Source organism: Peromyscus maniculatus, chromosome X (genome assembly GCF_049852395.1).
Source record: "Peromyscus maniculatus bairdii isolate BWxNUB_F1_BW_parent chromosome X, HU_Pman_BW_mat_3.1, whole genome shotgun sequence".
NCBI classification, from domain to species: Eukaryota; Metazoa; Chordata; class Mammalia; order Rodentia; family Cricetidae; genus Peromyscus; species Peromyscus maniculatus.
Genome location: NC_134875.1, coordinates 104,275,399 through 104,290,203, shown reverse-complemented (window position 1 = coordinate 104,290,203; position 14,805 = coordinate 104,275,399). Strand labels below are relative to the sequence as shown.

At 37.7% G+C, this 14,805-nt stretch overlaps 1 pseudogene; it reads left to right on the top strand.

Moving 5' to 3' along the window:
• Positions 1 to 7,167: 7,167 nt before the first annotated feature.
• LOC102921308 (ATP-dependent RNA helicase DDX42 pseudogene) lies at positions 7,168 to 9,284 on the top strand (annotated as a pseudogene).
• Positions 9,285 to 14,805: the final 5,521 nt, after the last annotated feature.

Below are 14,805 nucleotides of genomic sequence, written 5' to 3'. Positions count from 1 at the left end.
AATTAGAACTCTTTAGATACAATATAATATTTTCCTGGTAAAAGGCAGGGAGGAACATTTAAATTAAGTGTGGTGATAACACAAAGATTTCAGTTATAAAATGTACAAGGCAAAAGGCCTTGTGCACACAGATAAGGACTGGAGAAGCCAGGAAAGTTAAACACACAGCTTGCCTCTACAATGGAATGAAAGGCATAGCATATGTTGCTGGAATGCTAGGAATGGTGTAGTTTTACAACCTGGTGGTCCTTTGCTGTCTGATAAGACAGGTTCTGCCTGTATTTCAAATAATTTATGTTTTCACTTATCCAAGATCGTTTCCCCTAAATCTTGAGCACTGTTTTTTTTTTTTTTTTTTTTTGAGTGATATCACTTGTGCTTTACAACAGTTTAAGTGACTTCTATGTGTTATCTTAATGACAGGCCAATCCTGACTCCCACAGGCATTATGTTTACCTCAGCCACGCTCCCAGGACCATAAATTTTGGGCACTATTTCTGAGTCAACAGTATCCATTTTTGTGAAAGGAGCCAGACATACTTTCTAAAGAATCTCACTTTGAATTGTTGTGCCCTTGGGGCTGAGTTGTTATCAGAATAATTTTATCCCAAAATTGTGTTGTGTTTAAATATCACTAAAGTAAAATGATCTGGGCCAGTCTCTGGAAGTCTTCATCCAGCCAGTTATAATAAAGTCGGGCTGAGTTTCATTCTTTTCTCTTCATGGATCATTCTTCAAAGTCTGCTGTAAAGCCTGCAGGGGAATCACCACAACTAATGTTTCCCTTGAGACCTAAGATAACATAATTTCCATTATAAATACCTCTACTCTGCATTTTCATATTGCAGTAAACTCCTGCATTAGGAAACAAAATAATATTACATTAGCTTAATTAAGTTTTCTCTGCTAATATCCCAACAAAGCTCAGTGGTCACAAGTCCTCAAAAATTACACTTTGCAATTTGGAGAGATTCATAATTAGTTATGTTTCCATATTTATTGAGGAATAATGGAAGTTTTAGATACTAGCTATGTTTTACATTGTGAAACATGAGTCAATTAAATTATGACATATGCCAAGCAAACCCCTAAGAAAATTTTGTTTTTGACTGTTGCACTTAAAACTGCCAATTTAAAATGAAAGAAGTTAATTTTCTCCCTTAATAACAGAAATCAGGGAACTAGAAGCACTAGTTTTTTCAGTAATTGGCCTGATTTTGTTCTTGCTAATTGTTCAAGTAATACCACATTTGTTTGAATTCATAAACAATAAGAATTCACTCAGGTTGAGGCTACAAAGTTATTAACTTGCAAAGCCTCTCCCTTAGCAGACAAGTTTAATCAGTGCAATATGCACAATGAGGCACATAATTGTCCTTTCGCATTGTGTAGCAATATAATTTATTACTTGAAATACCTAAAATGAAAAAAAATGCACTTCTGAGGCAGTAGAACATGAAATGTGCATGCAGCATGACCCATTAATTTTTGAAATCTTATTGGAAGAATGTGCCTGTTTAGAGGTCTTGTGTATAAAACTTATGATATTTAGAGAAAGTGGAGGATATACAGAAAATTAAAAAAAAAGGGACAGGAATGAATTTCATGTAAATATGAAATTTTGAGCCTTTTTCCTTTCATATTTCCCCTAGGGATATTTTCTTATGTCATGATTTCTTCTATTTTAAAAACATACTTAATATGTAGTTTGTATGTTTGATAGCATTTTAAAAGGAAATGTAATTAGATCATTGAAATCCATACAGTTAACCCTGCAAGTTTTCAAAGAATGATTTAAAGTATGTTTTGTTTGATCTATGTATTTAATTTCTTTTGCCAATTTTTCCTGCAGTAAAATTCTTTTCAACTTAATGAACTCTTATCGGTAACCTAGTATGCATGGCAAGATCTTGTCTCTCCCATTGCTTTTTCTACATAATGTAAGGATACAGATAATCATATGCAATGTGAGATAATTGGGTTTGTTTTCTTCTCTGATTTCATTGTAATTCCTGCCACAATCCTTTACCAAAGGCTAATACCAATACAACGAGAATTCATTTTTAGTTGTAAAAGGACAGGAAGACATACAGTAGAACAGAGACCACAGAGGTAATACCTGACTAAACAAAAAGGAGCAAGGGAGGGAAATGATGGCAAGAAGTAATTATTTCAGAAACAAAACCTTTGGTGCTCCAAGAGTGTTTAATGCAGTACTGAACAAGGAGTTACCAACTGGCCAATGAAAGACGTACAAAAGGAGTTAGAGATTATATGTGATGGTCATTTGCAAATAAGCTGAGAAAGAGGTAATTATAAATGAGCATGACAAGTGGACCAGTGCAATTGAGAGTATAAAACATAAAAACAATAGGCCAAATTGTGCTCTACAGAGAACACACTGAAGGGACCTGGTAGACTTCTCTAGCTCAAGCCTTTGGAGGACTATCTTGAAGCCTAATCCTAGATATAAACAAGTTTTATCAAGTCTCCGTTTTTGTCTAGAGCTATTTCTATTGCTTTAGACTTGCAATCTAATCCATTGTGATCACACTTGATTGTGGGCTGAGATGAAGCCAGCATTGAAGATTGTTACTAGCAAGCTGGTTTTATTTATCTAAAGCTTATTTGAGTTGTCAGGGCAAAGAAGCAGCTGAGTTAAAGAGACCTGTGTGAGAAATTTATGGGGGGAGCCTTCTGGGGTTTGACCTTTACCTTTCAACATCAAAGCAAATTGTGCTTGTCTAGACTAAAGGGTGCCATAGAAAACTGCATTAGAGACCATGTCTATCACCAGGCAAAAGAATCATGAGAAATTCTAAACTTTGTGGAAATAAGCTATGTTTAAAGGACTCAAGGGACATAAAGGGAGGGAGATATGCCCTGCTGGAGAATTCCTTGTCACAGTTGCAAAATTTTATGCTCTTGTGTTCTTATTTCACTCTACTTTTCAAGAGAGTAAGGGCTTCCTTGTAAACCTGAGATATCTGGGCAAACCTTGCTTTTCCTCAATCTAGTTTTTTTTTCTAACAACACTGAAAATGATATTTTAAAGCATGGATTTGATCAAATTACCACTTAGCCTTTCATAAAATTAATAATGTTTAAAATCTAACAAGTTTTATCTTACCTCCTGAAAATTTAGAGAATCACAGGTTTGAAAATATTAATTTTATGATATATCTGTGATAGAGCTACATATTTTATACATATATATGTACACATACAAGGTATATAACATGTGATATATGATGTAAAACACATGCATGGATATGTATACATGATTTACATGTCTATTTATAGTTACTTATTATAATTTGTTTATTCATGTATGTATAAGTACAGATAAATAGACATGGACTTTTAATGTTTTTTGGTGAAAATACAATCCTAATAAGAATCTCTTATAGTAGTAAAAAATTCTACTCTAGAATATAAATAAACACAAATTGAGAAGTTTGGTAACAAGGGAACAGGGGTCATAACAGTATTATTAAAGTAGTATACACATAGAAATATCTGTAAGAGCAATAGGGATATAGGCAATGCTCCCCTTTTCAAAGAGTACAATGGAACAAGTCTTTTGTGTTTATTTTTCATAATTCTTTTCTCACAACAATACCACACTGGGTGCAGTGTCTTACACCTGTAATCCCAACTCTTGGTAGGCTAAGCCAGAAAGATTGTCATGCATTCATGTCAAGCCAGGAATACATACTGAGTTCTAAGTCAGCCTGAGCTACAAAGTGAGATCCTATCTCAATCAAAGCAATAGGAAAACATTAAGGAACAGTATAACATTATTTGTCTCTTACAGATTCTCATAAAAGTTGTTCATTGAAGGTAGAGTCTGCTCTTTTTCAAATACCCTAACATTTATGTCAAATATTGATCTTCATTTTAATTGTCAGAACCTGCAAAGTGTCTTAAAAAGAAAAAGCTTTGTATACTGTGCAGATATATAATGTGTATTCTCAATCCTAGAGGGAGTCAGAAAAAGACATGGAAAAGGCAAGCATTTATCAATAAGTATGTAACATTAGAATCAAATTGATTGATGACATTGTGTTACAAAAAAGTCACCAGCAAAGGAGAAAGTCATCAAAAGATGGTCTCATTATTTGAGTTACCTTAAGATGATGAATTCAGCATGACAGGTAAGAAGAGAATCATCCATTAATCAAGATACTGATTAGAGGTAGATAGATGTAGAGATACTTAAACAGTCTATCAAAAACATTTTTCCAGTCCTTGAATATCTCATGCTTATCAGGAGTTTGGAGAACTTGTGTTGCTGGAGAGCTTCTCTCCAGGTCCCACCAATCCCCCACAGTCCCACAACCCACGTATAAAATAATCACTCAGACACTTATATTACTTAAACTGTTTGGCCATTAGCTCAGGCCTAGCTCTTACTCTTATACTAAGCCCATTTCTATTAATCTATATGTTGCCACGTGTTCCATGGCTTTACCTGTTGCCTCTACATGATGCTCCCTGAATGGCAGCTGGCAGGTCTCTCCTCTGCCTTCCACTTTCCCCAATTCTCTTCTCTTTGTCCCGCCTATACTTCCTGTCTGGCTACTGGCCAATCAGTGTTTTATTTATTACCCAATCAAGCAACACATACAAGTAACACATAGAATATCCCACAGCAAACTTGATGTTATACATATATAGAAATTTAAATATAGGTTCAGAGTAGGATGATGAATAAAAGGAATTTGTGTTTTCGTATCTGGTTTATTGTACTTAACATAATGACTTCCTGGAAATGTTATGATTTTTATTTATGGCTGAATAAAATTGCATGTGTGTATGCATCACATTTTATCTGTTCATTCATTGATGAAGAGATAAACTAGCTCCACATTTGAGATTATGAGTAGTTATGAGAAAAACATAGCTGTTCAAGGATCTCTGATATGTTGATTTGACATCCTTTGGGTAAGTACCCAGGAATGATATAGCTTGGTCATATGGTAGTTCTTGTTTTTAAGTACTGATTTTCACAGTATCTTAAAAATTATACATCACTGCTAACAATGTATAACTGTTGCCTTTTCCCCACTTCATTGTTTTTTGTTTGCTTGTTTGTTTGATTTGCTGTTGTTTTTTGGTTTTGTTTTAATGAGAGCCAACCTGACTAGGGAGAGATAGGATCTCAAAGAAGGTTTAATTTAGACGGGCGGTGGTGGCACACACCTTTAATCCCAGCACTCGGGAGGCAGAGCCAGGCGGATCTCTGTGAGTTCAAGGCCAGCCTGTGCTACCAAGTGAGTTCCAGGAAAGGTGCAAAGCTACACAGAAAAACCCTGTCTCCAAAAAAAAAAAAGAAGGTTTAATTTACATTACCTTGATGACTAAGGATGTTGAACATTTCTTCAAACGTCTATTGGTCATTTGTATTTCTTCTTTTGATGCTTAACTTTTGAGGCTATATATATATATATTAATATGTTAATATTAATATCTATATATATTAATATCTACCATATGGTAGATATTAATCCTTCCTGATACATGCTTATCAGAAATATTTTCTTGTTCTACAGGTCATCTCTTCATTCTGGTGATTAATGTGCTGTGTGTAATTTTTGTGATTTGCTATAATTTCTATTTCAGATAGGCAATGAGTCAAGGAAAGGTGTATTGAATTCATTGCATGGCTTATCCCTGAGTATCTTGTATATGAAAATGTGAAGATAAAGCATGATAGGCAATGAAGTTCTGACAGGGTATTGTAAACATTAGAAATATAGTATGTTTTATGAGAAAAGTTGCAGGCACCAAGAGAGACAAGCTCAAAAGAGAGTACCTTGTTGTGAAGGTAACAAGACTGGAATAATGCATCTATAAGCCTGTTGAAACCCAGATTATATCACTGTGTGTCTTTGACTGTGAACATAGAACATAGAAAGGTTTTGTGTTTTACCTATTGAGCTTTGCTCTTGCTTTGGTCTGAATTTTCTTTAATGTGTAACTAAGTCCTGACAGTTCAGATCTATTTTATTCCATACTTCAGTATTGGAATGGGAGGATTTATCATTTGCCATTTTATATAAGATGTTTGTAACTTCTTTTTCTTATTTTCCTTTGGGGACTTTCAGTTACAAAATTGCATTGATTCTCAAAAGAGATTTTAAACTAGAATTTTAAATAGTAAAAGACAATTGGAAATTTGAAGCTATAGTCAGTGAATGTTTTATAAAATGGCTATGGATCTCTCACAGAATATAGTGGAATATTATTGATTAAATGCAAAATTCCCTCATAGGTTCATGGACTGAAATATTTATTCTCTCCCTGGTGGTGCTATTTTCAGAGGCTATGGACCTTTGGGATATAGGACCTAGCTGGTGGACATAGTGTCATAGGTTTAGATCTTATGAATTATAGTGTAGCCCTAATTCTGCCCTTAGTCCCTCTGGCTCCTTGTTGATGTCTTGTAACAAATAGTTTCCATGAGTCCTTACTGCCATTATTTCTTTTCATGATAGAGTGGATCCTCTCAAATCATAAGTAAAAATAAATCCTTCTTTCTTCTTTAAGATAGTTTATCACAGTGAAGAAAATGTACTATTTCTATATAACAAATAATAATGCAGATTTGAAATATAATATATGCTTTAGCAGATTTTAAAATATTTCAAATTTTTCCTCTTTTGTAAAGAATGTACACTATATAAACACTTAAACATAGACAATATAAACATTTTAATTTTAGTTATTTTAAGTTTACACTTCAATGACATTACATACAGCTAATGTTATTGTTATGTCTCCAGACATTTTTCATTTCCCCATACTTAAGTTTTGTACCCATTAAACAATAATTTTCCATTCATATTCTCTGAATTTGACTACTCTGTGGATGGCATATAAGTGGAACCATGCACTACATACATTTTCATTTATCTAGATCATACTTTACATACTATTTTAAAAGTTAATCCATATTGTGTTATTTATCTGAATGTCTTTCTTGTTTAGGGCTGAATAATATTCACACACATACATATGTATGCCTTGGCAAAGGGGGCAGAGGAGGAGCACGGCTGGACACGGCCCTGCTCTGCGGGTACTCAGGGCCTTGGGGTTCTTTCAAGCTAACCTGTAGTCCTAGTTGCAGCTGCATCGGTAGCCTCAGCAACAGTCATTGGCATCATGAACTGGAATAAAGGTTGCCCTGGAACTAAGCGGGGATTTGGCTTTGGACATTTTGCCATCAGTTCTGGGATAAAGAAAGAAGCCAAGCTACCACAGCAGTCCCACAGTGCCCTTGGGGCAGCCAGCTCTTCTTCAGGACTCAGAAAGTCTGCTCCACCGCAGCTGCCTTCTTTCTACAAGATTGGATCTAAACGGGCCAACTTTGATGAAGAAAATGTGTATTTTGAAGATGAAGAAGATGACTCCAGCAATGTAGATTTATCTTACATTCCTGCTGACAACTCACCTACCTGTCAGCTATGATGTTCCCTTGGAAGCATTTATGGCTGAAGTGGAGAATCAGGCAGCTAGAGACATGAAGAGACTTGAAGAAAAGGACAAGGAAACAAAAAACCGTAAAGGGTTTTCAGGATGACATCGAAGAAGAAGATGACCAAGAAGCTTACTTGCGATACATGACAGAAAACCCAACCGTTGGGGTGGTTCAGGAGGAGGAGGAAGACAATCTGGAATATGATAGTGATGGAAATCCAATTGTACCTTCCAAAAAATTATTGATCCTCTTCCTCTTATTGGTCATTCAGTGACTGACTTCCCACCATTTGAGAAAATTTTTTACAATGACCACGAGGAGATAACCAACCTCACTCAACAGCAGTTAATAGACCTGCAGCATAAACTCAACGTTCGGGTCTCTGGTGCTGCACCTCCTAGACCAGGAAATAGTTTGGCTCATTTGGGGGCAAATTAAGATGTGACACAGATTGTGGAGATACTGCATTCTGGGCCTACTAATGGAGCTGGCTTACCCGGCGTCTGGTGGAGTTTACATCTTCAGGGAGTGTCCTCCTGTTTGTTACTAAAAAAGCCAACGCTGAAGAACTAGCCAATAACCTTAAGCAGGAGGGTCATAATCTTGGTCTACTCCATGGGGACATGGATCAGAGTGAAAGAAACAAGTTCATTTCAGATTTTAAGAAAAAGAACATCCCCGTCCTGGTGGCCACTGATGTTGCAGCCTGTTGTCTGGACATCCCTTCAATTAAGACAGTCATCAACTATAATGTAGCACAAGACATTGATACCCTTACTCACAGGATTGGGCAAACAGGAAGAACTGGTGAGAAGGGCGTGGCCTATACCTTACTGACCCCAAAGGACAGCAATTTTGCTGGGGACCTTGTCTGGAACCTGGAAGGAGCCAACCAACATGTTTCTAAGGAACTCTTAGACCTGACAATGCAGAGTGCCTGGCTTCGGAAATCCCGCTTCAAAGGAGGGAAAGGCAAAAAACAGAACATTGGCGGAGGAGGCCTGGGCTAGTCTCTGAGAATTCGGACCAAGGAAATAATAACAATATAATGAGCAGTTATGAAGCCTACAAGACCTCCAGAGGAGCCATGGAAGATAGACTGACAGCAATGAAAGCAGCTTTTCAGTCCCAGTACAAGAGTCACTTTGTTGCAGCCAGTTTAAGTAATCAGAAGGCTGGAAGCTCTTCTGCTGGGGCAAGTGGATGGACTAGAGCAGGAAGCTTAAATTCTGTTCCAACTAACTCAACACGGCAGGGCCATAATAGTTCAGACAACCCCATCACCAGTTCTGCCAAGAACATCCCAGGCTTCAGCAGTTCTGAGAATATCAGTAGTGCCCCAGGGACCTACCCTTCTGTTGGAACCCAAGGAGTCAACAACACAGCTTCAGGGAGTAACAGCTGTGAAGGGATGGGGGTGGCAATGGGAAAAGAGAGAGAGATATACTGAGGAAAGGGGTGGTGGCCGTCACAGTCATTGAGATGGTGACAATCGGCATGTAGATGGTGGTCGCCATGGAGATGGATACCGTTACCCAGAATGCAGCAGCTGTCATACCGATGGCTACCTACATAGAGAGAACAGGCACAGAGGAAGTGCTGGCAGATATGGAGAGATCCAGGGTACAAATGATAGTAGGAATGGAGAAATCAGGAAAGAAGGCTTTAATCGTGAAAACAAGATGGACCCTCTCAAGGTGGACAGCAGCAAGATAAAGTGGACAGCAAGTCAGATTAGACACCTGATGGTTTTGCTGTTCCAGAGCCACCCAAATGCAAGAAAAGTCAATGGGACAGTTAGAGAGTATGTGAAAAATCAGCGTGAATCAGTTGTCTTTAATTTTATTTTTTGAAATATTTTGGTATCTAGGTGTCTCGGGGCTGGGTTGGGGTCCAAGATGTAAGGGCCCCCTGCCCTTGGTGGAGAACTGGAGCATGGAGACATTATACCTTCATCTGCTGTTCATTCAGACGTTTTCTTGGGAACCTGCATTGGTCCTGGAAAGCAGAGAGCTGGGAAGCTTTTATTTGCTTTGGGTGAGTTTCAAGGAGGGTAAGTGGAAAATACTTAAGGTAGAAATGGCCTTATAGGGCACAAAACTCACTCTAGGTTTATAGTAGTTTATATTTTTACTAAAATGTAAAACTATGAACATCAATAAATTGGATTTTTTTTCTTAGCTCTGGCCAGGCAGTCCCATTTTTGGAGTTGGCTTCTGTAAACCCAACCTTCATTCTCTTAGGGATGCTTGGAAAACAGTTTGGTGCTTTCAGGTATTTGCAGGAGAGGTACCTGATACTCAGGTTCCCTGGAAAGCTTTGTTTCCATTCCTGAGATTCTAAACCACTGGGACTGAAGATTTACAGCATCACCCAGGCCTGGAGCACTGCTAAATTTACCATTGAAAACCAACCCCAACAGTGGCTTTGAAAGTATCTTCTCATTGTATTTTTTTTAACTTGCTCCAATAGTAGAAAAGTCTTTCACTGAAATGATTCTGATGATTTTTTGTTCTATCTTGTTTATAAAACGAAAATATACAAACTTTGAATTTTGTGATTTTTTTGTGAAGGTTACTTTAAGATGTGCATTCCTCTCTGCTTGCTGGCTAGTAAATATTTTACTACTGGGACCTGAGGGCTGTCATTTCTACCATACAGTAGTTGCTACATATTAGATTATGGCTTAGGACAGTGCAGCCTATGATGTGAAGTATGGGGAAGTGCTTGCCTATTAAACTATCAGAAAAATTAAAAAGAAGAAAAATTTAAATATGCCATGGATGCACACAGTGTGCACAATTAATAATCTATAATTTATTACCGTAAAATGTACAAAATCTATTATGAAGCAGTCCCCAGAAGCCAGCAAGCATGTGAGAGGCCTGTGTTCAGGGTGCACTACCACCACAACAACCTACTGGATTCTATTATCCCAAAACCCACTCCACTGCCCAAACTCGTGAACCTGGTCATCCTCCCCATGGTCAGCCCTCCCCTGCAACCCAAGCAGATGACAGAGCCACAGACACAACCCACACCAGTTGGAAGAGCAGGTGACTGGCCTCCCAGCTCAACTGCCCCAAGGACCAGACACTAAAACACAGGGCACATCCTGTGCCACTACCCTTTCCATCTCAGCACCAGCAAGGCAGCTGGGTCCTGCCCTTAACGCTGGTGGAACTCCACTGCTCTGGAGCAGTCTCCCCAACAGCCAGCAAGTAGGTGAGTGAGCTGCCCCTGGGCTGCACTGCCACCACCACTGCCACTGACTAGATTCTGTTCCATCAAGAACCACTCTATTGTCCAACCCCACAGACCTAGTCATCCTCCCCATGGCCAATCCTCCCCTACAACCCTAGCAGACTACTTAAGCACAGGTACAACCCATATCAGTTGGAAGAACAGATAAGTAAACACCAGTGTAAGAATACATTCAACAACAGAAAGGGCAATTTGTCACCACCAGAACCCAGTGATCCTGCAACAGCAAGACCTGAAAATTCCATCGCAGCTGAAGTGCAAGAAAATAACCTTAAAATAACTTTATAAAGGTGGTAGAGGACCTTAAAGAGGAAATGAAAAATTCCCTTAAAGAAATTGAGGAAAAAACAAACAAAAAATTGGAAGAAATCAACAAATTCCTTAAAGAAAAAAAGAAAGTCAAGAAAAGCAACAACAAAACAATCAAACAGATGAAGGAAATGGTTCAAGACTTGGAAAATAAAATTGAAGCAATAGAGAAAACACAAACGAAGGGAATCCCAGAAATGGAAAATCTGGGTAAGTGAACAGGAACTAAAGATGCAAGTATCACCAACAAAATACAAGAGATGGAAGAGAGAACCTCAGGCATTGAAGATATGATAGAGGAAATAGATTCATTGGCTAACCAAAATGTTAAATCCAATAAATTCCTAACACAAAACATCCAGAAAATCTGGGACACCATGAAAAGGCCAAATTTAAGAATAATAGGAGTAATAAAAGAAGAATCCCAGCTAAAAGGCACAGAAAACATATCCAACAAAATCACAGAAGAAAACTTTTCCAACCTAAAGAAGGACATGCCTATAAAAGTACAAGAAGCTTACAGAACACCAAACAGGCTAGACAAAAAAAGAAAAAAAAGAGCACCCTCACCACATAATAATCAAACCACTAAACATATAGAATAAAAAAGTATATTAAGAGCTGCAAGGGAAAAGTTTCAAGTAACATATAAAGGCAGACCTATCAGAATTACAATCAACTTCTCAATGGAGACTCTAAAAGCTAGAAGGTCCTGGATAGACATTTTGCAGACACTATACGACTACCGATGCCAGCCCAGACTACTAGACCCAGTAAAACTTTCAATCACCATAGACAGAGAAAACAAGATATTTCATGACAAAACCAGATTCATGAAAAAAACAGATTTAAATAATACCTATCGACAGATCCAGCCCAACAGAAAGTACTAGAAGGAAAACTCAGCTCCAATCCAATGAAGTTACCTGCAACCAGGAAAACACAGGCAATAGATACTTACAACAAGCAAAACCCAAAACAATGAAACACACACACACACACACACACACACACACACACACACACACACACACACACACACACACACACTACCACCACCCAAACCAAAAAATAACAGGACTTAACAATCACTGGTCATTAATATCTCTTAATACCAATGGACTCAATTTGCCTATAAAATGACACAGACTAACAGAGTGGATACAAAAACAGGATCCATCCTTCTGCTACTTACGAGAAACACACCTCAACTTCAAAGACAGACATTACCTCAGAGTAAAGGGTTCGTAAAGATTTTCCAATCAAATGGACCTAAGAAGCAAGCCCGCATAACTATCCTAATATCTAACAAAATAGACTTCAAACTATAATTAACTAAAAGAGATGGAGAAGGACATTTCATATTCATCAAAGGAAAAATCAATCACGATGAAGTCTCAATTCTGAACATCTGTGCCCCAAATACAAGGGCACCCACATTTGTAAAAGAAATCTTACTAAAGTTTAAATCATTTCTCAAATACCAAACACTAATAGCAGGAGACTTCAACATCACACTCTTCCCAATATGCATGTCTTCCAGACAGAAACTTAACCAAGAAACAAGGGAACTAACAGATGTTATGACTCAAATGAACTTAATTGACATCTAAAGACTATTTCACCCAAACTCAAAAGAATATACCTTCTTCTCAGCACCTCATGGTACCAACTCTAAAAATGACCACATACTTGGTCACATAGAAAATATCAACAGATACAAAAAAAAAAGAAGAAGAACTGTAATAACCTCATGTATCTTATCAGATCACCATGGGTTAAAGTTAGACTTTGACAACATAAACTCCAGAAAACCTTCAAATTCTTGGAAAATGAACAGCTTTCAACAGAATTAACAATGGGTAAAGGAAGAAATAAAGAAGTTTAAGACTTCCTAGAATTCTATGAAAATGTATCTATATCATACCCAAACTTATGGGACACTATGAAAGCAGTGGTAAGAGGAAAGTTCATAGCACTAAGTGCCCACATAGAGAATTTGGAGAAATCTCACACTAGTGACTTAACAGCACACCTGAAAGCTATAGAATAAAAAGTAGTAAATTCACACAGGATGAGTAGATGACAGGAAATAATCAAACTTTGGGCTGAAATCAATAAAAGAGAAACAAAGAAAATGATACAAAGAATCAATGAAACAAAGACTTGGTTCTGTGAGAAAATCAACAAGATGGATAAACCCTCATCCAAACAAACCAAAAGGCAGAGAGAGAATATCCAATTTAATAAAATCAGAAACAAAAAGGGGGACATAACAACAGATACTGAGGAATCCAGAGAATAATTAGGTCATACTTCAAAAATCTGTACTCCACAAAATTGGAAAATCTAAAAGAAATGGACAATTTTCTGGATAGGTACCATAAACAAAAATTAAATGAAGAATACACAAACAATCTAAATAGACCTATAATTCCTAAGGAAATAGAAGCAGTCATTAAAAGTCTCCCAACCAACAAAGGCCTGGGGCAAGATAGTTTTTGTTTTTTTTTTTACTTTTTTTTGGTATTTTTTTATTATTATTATTATTTTACAACACCATTCAGTTCAACATAATAGCCACAGATTCCCCTGTTCTCCCCCTCTCGCCCACCCCTCCCCCCAGCCCACCCCCCATTCCCACCTCCTCCAGATCAAGGTCTCCCCCAAGGACCGGGGTTGACCTGGTAGACTCAGTCCAGGCAGATCCATTCCCCCCTCCCAGACGGAGCCAAGTGTCCCTGCATAAGTCCCAGGATTCAAACAGCCAACTCATGCAACGAGCCGAGGACCTGGCACCAATGCACAGCTGCCTCCCAAACAGATCAAGCCAAATGACTGTCTCACCCATTCAGGGGGCCTGATCCAGTCGGGGGCCCCTCAGCCTTTGGTTCATAGATCCTGTGCTTCCATTCATTTGGTTATTTGTCCCTGTGCTTTATCCAACCTTGGCTTCAACAATTCTCGCTCCTAAAAGATAGTTTTATCATAGAATTCTACCAGAATTTCAAAGAAGAGCTAATACCAATACTCTTCAAATTGTTCCACACAACAGAAACAGAAGGAACATTGCAAAATCCTTTTCAGGCAGTCACAGTCACCCTGATAACCAAGCCACACAAATATGTAACAAAGAAAGAGAATTACAAGCCAATCTTCCTTATGAACATTGATGAAGAAAAATACTCAATAAAATACTGGCAAACAGAATCCAAGAACACATAAAAAATCATCTACCATAATCAAGTAGACTTCATCCCAGAGATGCAGGGATGATTCAACATCTGAAAATCTGTCAATGTAATCCACGATATAAACACACTGAAAGAAAGAAACCACATGATCATCTCACTAGATGCTGAAAAAGCCTTTGACAAAATCCTGTACCTCTTTATGACAAAGGTGTTGTAGAGATCAGGGATACAAGGAACATACCTAAACCTAATAAAAGCAATATACAGCAAACAGACAGACATCCAACATCAAACTAAATGGAGAGAAACTCAAAGTGATTCCACTAAAGCAGGAACAAGCAAAAGCTGTTCACTCTCTATGTATCTATTCAACACTGTACTTGAAGCTCTGGCTAAAGCATTAAGACAAATAAAGGAGATCAAGGGGATACAAATGGGAAAGGAAAAAGTCAAATTTTTGCTATTTGCAGATGAAATGATAATATACACGAGTGACCCCAAAAATTATACCAGGGTACTCCTACAGTTGTTAAACACCTTCAGTAATTTGACTGG